The sequence below is a fragment of the Salvelinus alpinus genome, chromosome 13 (genome assembly GCF_045679555.1).
Source record: "Salvelinus alpinus chromosome 13, SLU_Salpinus.1, whole genome shotgun sequence".
Lineage (NCBI taxonomy): Eukaryota > Metazoa > Chordata > Actinopteri > Salmoniformes > Salmonidae > Salvelinus > Salvelinus alpinus.
Genome location: NC_092098.1, coordinates 45,477,595 through 45,486,743, shown reverse-complemented (window position 1 = coordinate 45,486,743; position 9,149 = coordinate 45,477,595). Strand labels below are relative to the sequence as shown.

Below are 9,149 nucleotides of genomic sequence, written 5' to 3'. Positions count from 1 at the left end.
GAGACTTACCCATAAAGACTAATTGCCAAAGGTGATTGTAACGTGTATTGAGTCTGGTGGGAATACTTATGTGGGTGAGATATTTCTGTATTTAATTTTCAATAAATGGTTTCACTTCGTCATTATGGAGTATTGTGTGCAGATAGATGAGTTGAAAGAAAAACATCTATTTAATCAAATTTGAATTCAGACGGTAACACAACAAAATGTGGAATAAGTCATGGGGTATGTATGAATACTTTCTGAAGGCACTGTACCTCTACCACTCTAGTATCTCTGCACATTGTAAATATTGTATTGGAACTGACCCTGTAAATATCTTACTTCTCATGTTCTTATTTTTCGTGTGTTTTTGTTCTACCTTATGTTATTTTTAGTAATACATTGATATTGATTACTACATTGTTGGGTTTAGAGCTAGCAAGAAAGGCATTTGACTGTACTTGTGCACGCAACATTAAAACTGGAAACCTTGACTACAGTTGTTTTTTTGTTATGGTGTGTAAGAAACCTGCAGTCATTGCTTATTATACAAACATCCCATAGGCATTTCATAAAACCATTCGCTTTTATAACCTATTTATATGGGTTGGAGATAAAGAACATCTAAACTAACTCCCCTTTATGTTTGAATAAGTTATTTGAAATAAGATAGTTCAATTCTAAGTCATACTTCATGACTTGCAATCAATTTGTAAAGGGAAGATTTAATAAAAGGACTAATATTCAGAAAGCTCCGCCCACTCATCTGCCCATTGGTTGGGCTGGAATTCTATTACCTTTCAGACTTTGCTGTGTGGCTGTTAAATGTAGCCAGTAGCTATACGGGAAGCGTATTAGCTGTGGTTTGTTCCTCAAAAACCGTTTGTCGATTTATTTCATATTTGAAATGAGGGGAAACGGTTTTGTTTTTATTCAGTTTGAGTCAAAAAATAAGAAGGTGAATCATACCTGAGCGACGCAAGGATTCGCAGATGCCTTCAACGTCGATCACCCAGGTATGTGTGTTATTATGAAGTTTAGCAGGTGTGCCGGTTTCGCTGTACTCTCTACCAACCTGTTACAGTTTCGGTCCTGGTCAGGAAATTCTTTGCAGGTTAGCGGTTTTCGTCATGAATCTGGTTCTGGAGGCAGCTCTGCAGAGTGGTCACTAGTTGGCACAGCCACAAAGTCTTAGAATCTGATATTTAACCTAACCATACAGTTTGACTATAGCTCCCAAAAATGACACTTGTTGTATCATCAGTTGTGAAATGCTTTCGGGAATATTTCCCAAACTGTATATACATAAATATAATGTAGCGTTTTAGTTATAGTGATGTTTATTAAATCGTGAAATTACAGAACTACATTGTGTAATTGTAACCATCCAAGTAAAACTTTTCGTTTTATAGCTAGGCAGATGTCTTACAGTATTTTCAGATCTGCTAATGTGGCTTTTTAATAAGACCGAGATCATAGCCTGATTGATAGCACTAAGACATTTGAGATCGATAATTCATTGTGCAAAGGAAGCATATTTGTAATAGTCTGGTTGACACCAGCTCTCGAGTAGTCACGTGGTTCGCGTCAGCCAGGCTATTTGTAAATCACCCCAAAACAATATATTGATCACCGTCACTATACCATTTGCTTATTTGGGGTTCACAGCGAAGCTGTTATTGTTAGACTTTTTTTTCCCTTGACATGGTCAAATAACTGAAGCATAGATTGGTAACTTTTTTCTTCTTCTAATTTGCCACACAAAAACAAGAGGCCATGAGTAAATTCCAGACACGAAACTACCTTGAACTTTCTTCATACTGGACACAGACATAAAATGGTATCCACAATTACAGAGTAAGCCTGTCCGATGGCTTACACAGCCTACCCACCCGTGAGTAAGTGTGGTCTCTGACGGGTAGGATTAGGGCCACGATCTGGAGAGCTTGGTGGGGTAAAGCCTCACCTTCAGTTAGCTCATTTTTTAATTCTGCACCCCTTGCCCGTAGGCCTGGACTATGATCCAGCTCATCTAGGTGAGTGTATGGCGTGTTCTGGTTTGTTGTCTGCTCTGCTATGTGCAGATCCACCTGACTACGATGATAGAGGGAGCCACCGACATCTACCAGGTAAAAACATGGTGCAACTCTCTGTAGGCATGTGCCCAGCCTCCAAAGTCCTGTGTGGTCTCCCGGCAGAGGTTTCATCCATATCGTTTCACCCACTTTCACGGCCCCTCTGCATTGCAGGGGCGGTTCCTCCTGCAGGCAGAGGAGGGTCGCTAGTGATTGGAGCCACCTGGGCTCTGGGTATTTAAGCTGCTTCACTAATCACCTCTCTCTCTCTGCTCCTCCAGGTATGATCCTGTTTTGTTTGTTCCTTTGTAGTTTTGCATAGTTTTCACTCAGTCATGTTCACACACACAGATTCACACATCCATGCACTTTACATACACCTTACATTATGATACTTCCACACCTCATTCATTTCTTTGTTTAAAGTTAATAGTTTTGTTTAGAATAAAGAACCTTTTTAATTGGCCTATAGGCCAATTAGAGGTTCTTTATTCTAAACAAAACTATTAACTTTAAACAAAGACAAATTAATGAGGTGTGGAAGTATCATAATGTAAGGTGTATGTAAAGTGCATGGATGCGTGAATCTGTGTGTGAATCTGTGTGTGAACATGACTGAGTGAAAACTATACAAAACTACAAAGGAACAAACAAAACAGGATCATACCTGGAGGAGCAGAGAGGGAGAGAGAGAGGTGATTAGTGAAGCAGTTTTTTATACCCTGAGCCCAGGTGGCTCCAATCACTAACGACCCTCTGCCTGCAGGAGGAACCGCCCCTGCAATGCAGAGGGGCCGTGACACCCACCTCCAGCTCTGGTAGGTCTCGAGCAGTCCGGTCGTAGAAGCACTTAGAGAGTTGCTTTCTGTGGCGCCAACCATGACGCAGGGCTCAAGTAGCTTGTTAGCTATGAGGATTGTAGTCTTCAGACGTTTGGACAGAAGGTGTTGCGCTGGGCTGCTGTTACAGTGTTCCTCCACTGTAAGATGGCTTTCCAGGGGTCGTTGCTGTCACACAAGGCCTTGGATAACAGGTTTTTATCAGGGGTTGTTGCTGCCACGCAAGGCCTTGGGTAACAGGTTTTTATCAGGGGTCGTTGCTGTCATGCAAGGCTTTGCGTAAGAGGTTTTTTGTAATCTTGACAGCTGACTCTGCCTTGCCATTTGCTTTTGGGTTCCTTGGAGGGGAGGTCACGTGGTCAAACTCCCATTCTGAGGCAAAACGCTTGAACTGTGCAGTGAATTGTGGGCCATTGTCCATGATGACCTTGTCAGGCTGACCTTGCCTTGCAAACTGCACCTTTCAGTGCTTTATGACCGTCTCTGCAGACAAGTCAGGGAGCAGTTCAATTTCCCAAAAGTCAGAGTAGTGATCAACAATGAGAAGATATTCAGTCACAGACAAAAGGACTAAGTCCATGCTGATGATTTGCCAGGCTCTTGTGGGCAGTTCATATGACATCATGGTTTCCTTTTGCTGTTCATGAGCGTACTTGTTGAATGTGGTACAGCTGCTGACAACGTCTTTAGTTTCTGCATGCATGTTTGGCCAGTATAATGTTTCATGTGCCTGGCGATTAACATGTGTCACCTCAAACGTGACTGGAGTGTATTCGAGCCTGGTTCCTCTAGGTTTCTTCCTAGGTTCCAGCCTTTCTAGGGAGTTCTTTCAAGCCACTGTGCTTCTGCATTGCTTGCTGTTTGGGATTTTAGGCTGGGTTTCTGTACAGCACTTTGCGACATCGGCTGATGTAAAAAGGGCTTCATAAATAAATTTGATTGATCTCTGGACGTAGTGATTTGGGGATAATGACCATTTTGTTCCTGCTGTAGCAAACAGATAAGTGGCCTGTACGTTGTGCTTTTGCCCTGCTCAGTGTGTCGCTGATGTACATCTCTGGTCCTGACGACCTTCAGGCTGTAGTTTTGCAGAGTCAGGAGTATGCTTTGAAGCCTCTTGAACGCCTTGAGGAGAGGTTTAGTGATTATGGCAATGAGTGGTTTGTGGACAGTTTCAGCGTTGATCAGCTCTCGACCATATCAGTAGTGATGTAAGCGATGGCAGGAGAAGACAATGCTGAGGCACTCTTTCTCATCGGGCTAGCTTTCCTGCATAAGACAGCATCCAAGTCCACTTTGGCTGGAGTCATTCTGGATTGTGACAGGCGTCGTAATGTAGTAGCGCAAAACTACCATGGATGAAGTCAGAGATTTCATTTCCTGCACCGTGGCCTCTTGTTTGGGTAGCCAGTGCCATGGTGTGTCTTTGTCCAGCAACCGGCGCAGAGGCTCATGGACTGCCGATAGGTGTGGCATGAACTTTGCAAGATAATTTGCGAAGCCGATGAGACTCTGCACTCGTTTTGCATCAGACGAGTTTGGCATGTTGACGATTGCTCTGACTTTGTTTGGGTCCGGCTTCAGGCCTTTGGCCGAGAGAATGTGGGCATGGAAGTGGACGTCTTAAACCGTGAACTGTAGCTCTTCAGGCCAATGCGCAGCTTAACTGATCGGCAGCACTCCATCTGTGCCAAGTCATTCTGGATTGTGACCGGCGTCGTAATGTAGTAGCGCAACACTACCATGGATGAAGTCAGAGATTTCATTTCCTGCACCGTGGCCTCTTGTTTGGGTAGCCAGTGCCATGGTGTGTCTTTGTCCAGCAACCGGCGCAGAGGCTCATGGACTGCCGATAGGTGTGGCATGAACTTTGCAAGATAATTTGCGAAGCCGATGAGACGCTGCACTCCTTTTGCATCAGATGAGTTTGGCATGTTGACGATTGCTCTGACTTTGTTTGGGTCCGGGCTTCAGGCCTTTGGCCGAGAGAATGTGGGCATGGAATCATGCCCACATTCCCTGAGGATTCTGATGCAATCTGCTGCTACTGGTAATTGTGTGGCGAGTCAGACTGGCATGAGTTGAGGCACACCTTCCCCATCGGATTCCATTACAACCACAATCGTTGTGGGAAGCTCGATGGTGATAGATTTTGGCCTGCCTGTTGTCCAACCAAGGTCCACTGTTGCCCAGGCGCCCGTGTCCAATACATCAACTCCCTCCTGCCCACCGTTCAAGCCAACTACTCTAACATTGGCAACATTGTCACTCGCATAGGATTTAACAGCATTCGCTTTCGGCGAACTGAAGGACGACTACAACATTTCTTTGAACACCCTTGTTTGCACAGGGAAGAGAACAATCATCTCTGACCCCCTGCCGTGCTATAGAAACGGTTCGGAACGTTACAGCTACTGCGCTGCCAAACCCAGACCGTCAGAAACTCTATAAAGACAGGAAGGTCTTCTTTTGTGACTATTTTGACTTGCTGTGGGAGAACTCTTTAAAAGAGATGGGATTCACGCTAACTGCAGGGCTCCAGGATTATCTCCATCAACATGGTGAACTGTTTAAGAGACTTGATGGTGTGGGATTGGTAACATTCCTGTCCTCCCAGTCACTATAACAAACAAAGGACATGGAAATCGTATTATATACCAGAGAAATAGAAGTGCAGTAAATTAAAGTAACCCAATCTATGTTCCTTTTAACTGTAAGCTCCGAGGGTATTGTCTGCTGTCTGTCAAGGAAGAAGCCCACTGTGGGCAGCCCACTCGGTACCATTGACTCAAAAGGAAATGTCACTGACATGTCTACCTCAGAATAGCACTAAAAACCAATCAGCCTGTTACAAGTGCTTAGCAAACTTTTGGGAAAAATTGTTTGATCAAATACAAAGTTTTTTTACAGAACTTATTGACAAGACTTTCAGCATGCTTATAGGGAAGGACACTCAATGTGGTCGGCAACGGGGTTATGGATTTGCATCCTCTGCCTTATTATGGATTGAGAGTTGCATATCTAATAGAACACAGAGGGTTTTTGTTAATGGAAGCCTCTGAGACACTTAACATAGAGCAAGAGGACAAGTACGCCTCACAAGTCCTCAACTGGCAGCTTCATTAAATAGTACCCGCAAAACACCAGTCTCAATGTCAACAGTGAAGAGGCGACTCCGGGATGCTGGCCTTCTAGGCAGAGTTCCTCTTTCCAGTGTCTGTTCTTTTGCCTATCTTAAGATTTTATTTTTATTGGCCTATTTTTATTATTCTTAGATTTGCAAAAAAAAAAGCCATATCTCAGACTGGCAAATAAAATCTTAAGATGGGCAAAAGAAAAATTACACTGGAAAGAGGATGAAGCTGCCAGTTGAGGACTTGTGAGGCGTCTGTTTCTCAAACTAGACACACTAATGTACTTGTCCTCTTACTCAGTTGTGCGGGGCCTCCCACTCCTCTTTCTATTCTGGTTAGAGCCAGTTTGCGCTGTTCTGTGAAGGGAGTAGTACACCGCGTTGTACGAGATCTTCAGTTTCTTGGCAATTTCTCGCATGGAATAGCCTTAATTTCTCAGAACAAGAATAGACTGAAGAGTTTCAGAAGAAAGGTCTTTGTTTCTGGCCATTTTGAGCCTGTAATCGAACCCAAAAATGCTGAGGCTCCAGATACTCAACCAGTCTAAAGAAGGCCAGTTTTATTGCTTCTTTGATCAGGACAACAGTTTTCAGCTGTGCTAAGATCATTGCAAAAGGGTTTTCTAATGATCAATTAGCCTTTTTAAAATTATGAACTTGGATTAGCTAACACAACGTACCATTGGAACACAGGAGTGATGGTTGCTGATCGTGGACCTCTGTACGCCTACAGTTGAAGTCGGAAGTTTACATACAGTTAGGTTGGATTCATTAACTCGTTTTTCAACCACTCCACAAATTTCTTGACAACAAACTGTAGTTTTGGCAAGTTGGTTAAGACATCAAGTTGGTCATCATCATTTTTCCAACAAATGTTTACAGACAGATTATTTCACTTATAATTCACTTTCACAATTCCAGTGGGTCAGAAGTTTACATACACTAAGTTGACTGTGCCTTTATAAACAGCTTGGAAATTCCAGAAAATTATGTCATTAGAAGCTTCTGATAGGCTAATTGACATAATTTGAGTCAATTGGAGGTGTACCTGTGTATGTATTTCAAGGCCTACCTTCAAATCCAGTGCCTCTTTGCTTGACATCATGGGAAAATCAAAAGAAATCAGCCAAGGAATTGTAGAGCACGTCTGGGACCTGTTGGATTGGAGGGTGAGGGCTGCCCCCCCCCACCAGAAATGTCCAGGAACTTGCAGGTGCCTTGGTGGAAGAGTGGGGTAACATCTCACAGCAAGAACTGGCAAATCTGGTGCAGTCCATGAGGAGGAGATGCACTGCAGTACTTAATGCAGCTGGTGGCCACACCAGATTCTGACTGTTACAGCCCCCCCCCCCCCCCCCTTTGTTCAGGGACACATTATTCCATTTCTGTTAGTCACATGTCTGTGGAACTTATTAAGTTCGTCTGTTGAATCTTGTTACGTTCATACAAATATTTACACATGTTAAGTTTGCTGAAAATAAACGCAGTTGACAGAGGACGTTTCTTTTTTTGCTGAGTTTATTTACAGTCACTGTGGGGACGATGTCGTCAATGCACTTATTAATGAAGCTGACTACTGATGTGGTAAACTCCTTAATATTAATGGGTGAATCTCTGAACATATTCCAGTCTATGCTAGCAAAACAGTCCTGTAGCTTCGCATCCGCTTCATCGGACCACTTCCCTATTGATCACGTCACTAGTACTTCCTGTTTAAGGTTTTGCTTGTAAGCGGGAGATATGATTTGCCAAATGGAGGGCAAAGAGAGCCTTGTTTGGGTTTGTAAAGTGATCTAGAGTTTTGTCGCCTCTAGTTGCACAGGTGACATGCCGGTAAAAAAAAAAACGGATTTCAGTTTCCATGCATTAAAATCACAGGCCATGAGAAACGCTACCACTGGATATGCATTTTCTTGTTTGCTTATGGCCCTATACAGCGCGAGTGAGAGAGAATAGGAGGAAGAAAGACCACTGATTTGAACGTTAGATGTCAGTGGAAATGGAGGGCTGCAAAGCAGTGACATGAGAAATGGAACTTCACTGTGGACATGTGACACGAGGCTTGACCCTGCAGATCACATGAAGGGTCCTTTGGGTACAAAGGTGGCTCCATGTGTGTGGCTCTCATGATAACCTAAAGAAACACAGGTCTCGCACTGATGACTGATAATCTCACCTGGCAGGGTCTTTGTTTACTCCATGTACATTTGTTCCACGAGACATAAGAACCCTTTTTTTTTTTTTTTATCACAAAGGGGATTTGACAACAAGCCAGCCTTAATCTAGATGAGAGCCTGAGTCCTACGGCAAAGGGGAACTATGATTTTAAAGATGAGGAAGGGCTGCAGGGATCTTCAATGAGACACAGACTCTTTTGAGAAGCACAGTGCTCCCTGAGATAACTGTAGGTTGTGGTAGACTTTCTCCTGTCTCCCAAGCGTGTATGGCATGTCAGACATCCTGGTCTCCTCCAGCGTGCCTCTGTCAGTCCCAATCTCTCTCGGGGAGGTACACTTAACACTGCACTCTGGAGAAATTTCCCCATACTGCACCTTGTCAGAACCAAGCAAGAATCAGCAAGAGCTGCCGTTAGGGTCTGTCATATTCCTGCAGTGAGGTGTCATGGAAGTGAGATGACTCGATATCATCCTCAACACACAAGACCATTTTGGACAGTTACATTGATCCCCTATCATCATTTGAGTGAGTTTATTACAAATCTAGTGGCTGCTAGTAGAGCACTCTTAACAACTGTCGTAATCAATCTTATCTTGGTTTTCCTCCTTATGCCAGTCAAGTAATGTGCAATGGCAGATGCCGTGAGTACATCAATATTGTGTCAACCATGTCATCAAAGACCCGGTCCATTATACATGTTTCACAAACAAGCAGCCTTCTACATTCCACTCTGTTTCCAATAGCTAATCTTCGCTTCTTCTAACTCTAAAGGAGAACAATCACCAAAACGATTGTCGGTCTGCACAGTACAGGGCCGTTTGTTTGCTTGCTGTCGGCGCGGTGTGTTACAGGGACCACCCACCATTAGCGACCGATAGACGTCATTTTCGCCCTTTTCTAAATATAGAATCTGTTTGAACTCGGTTTGCTTTTAAAAGGTAG

At 43.6% G+C, this 9,149-nt stretch overlaps 1 protein-coding gene across 2 annotated transcripts in view; it reads left to right on the top strand.

The window, feature by feature from the left end:
- Positions 1-805: 805 nt before the first annotated feature.
- Positions 806-9,149, top strand: part of LOC139537773 (protein Shroom1-like) — a 36,188-nt gene continuing 27,844 nt past the window's right edge. For both annotated transcript variants that reach the window (XM_071339539.1, XM_071339538.1), the window contains exon 1: positions 806-998. The gene's annotated coding sequence lies outside the window, so the exon portion shown is untranslated. The remainder of the gene's footprint in view (positions 999-9,149) is intronic.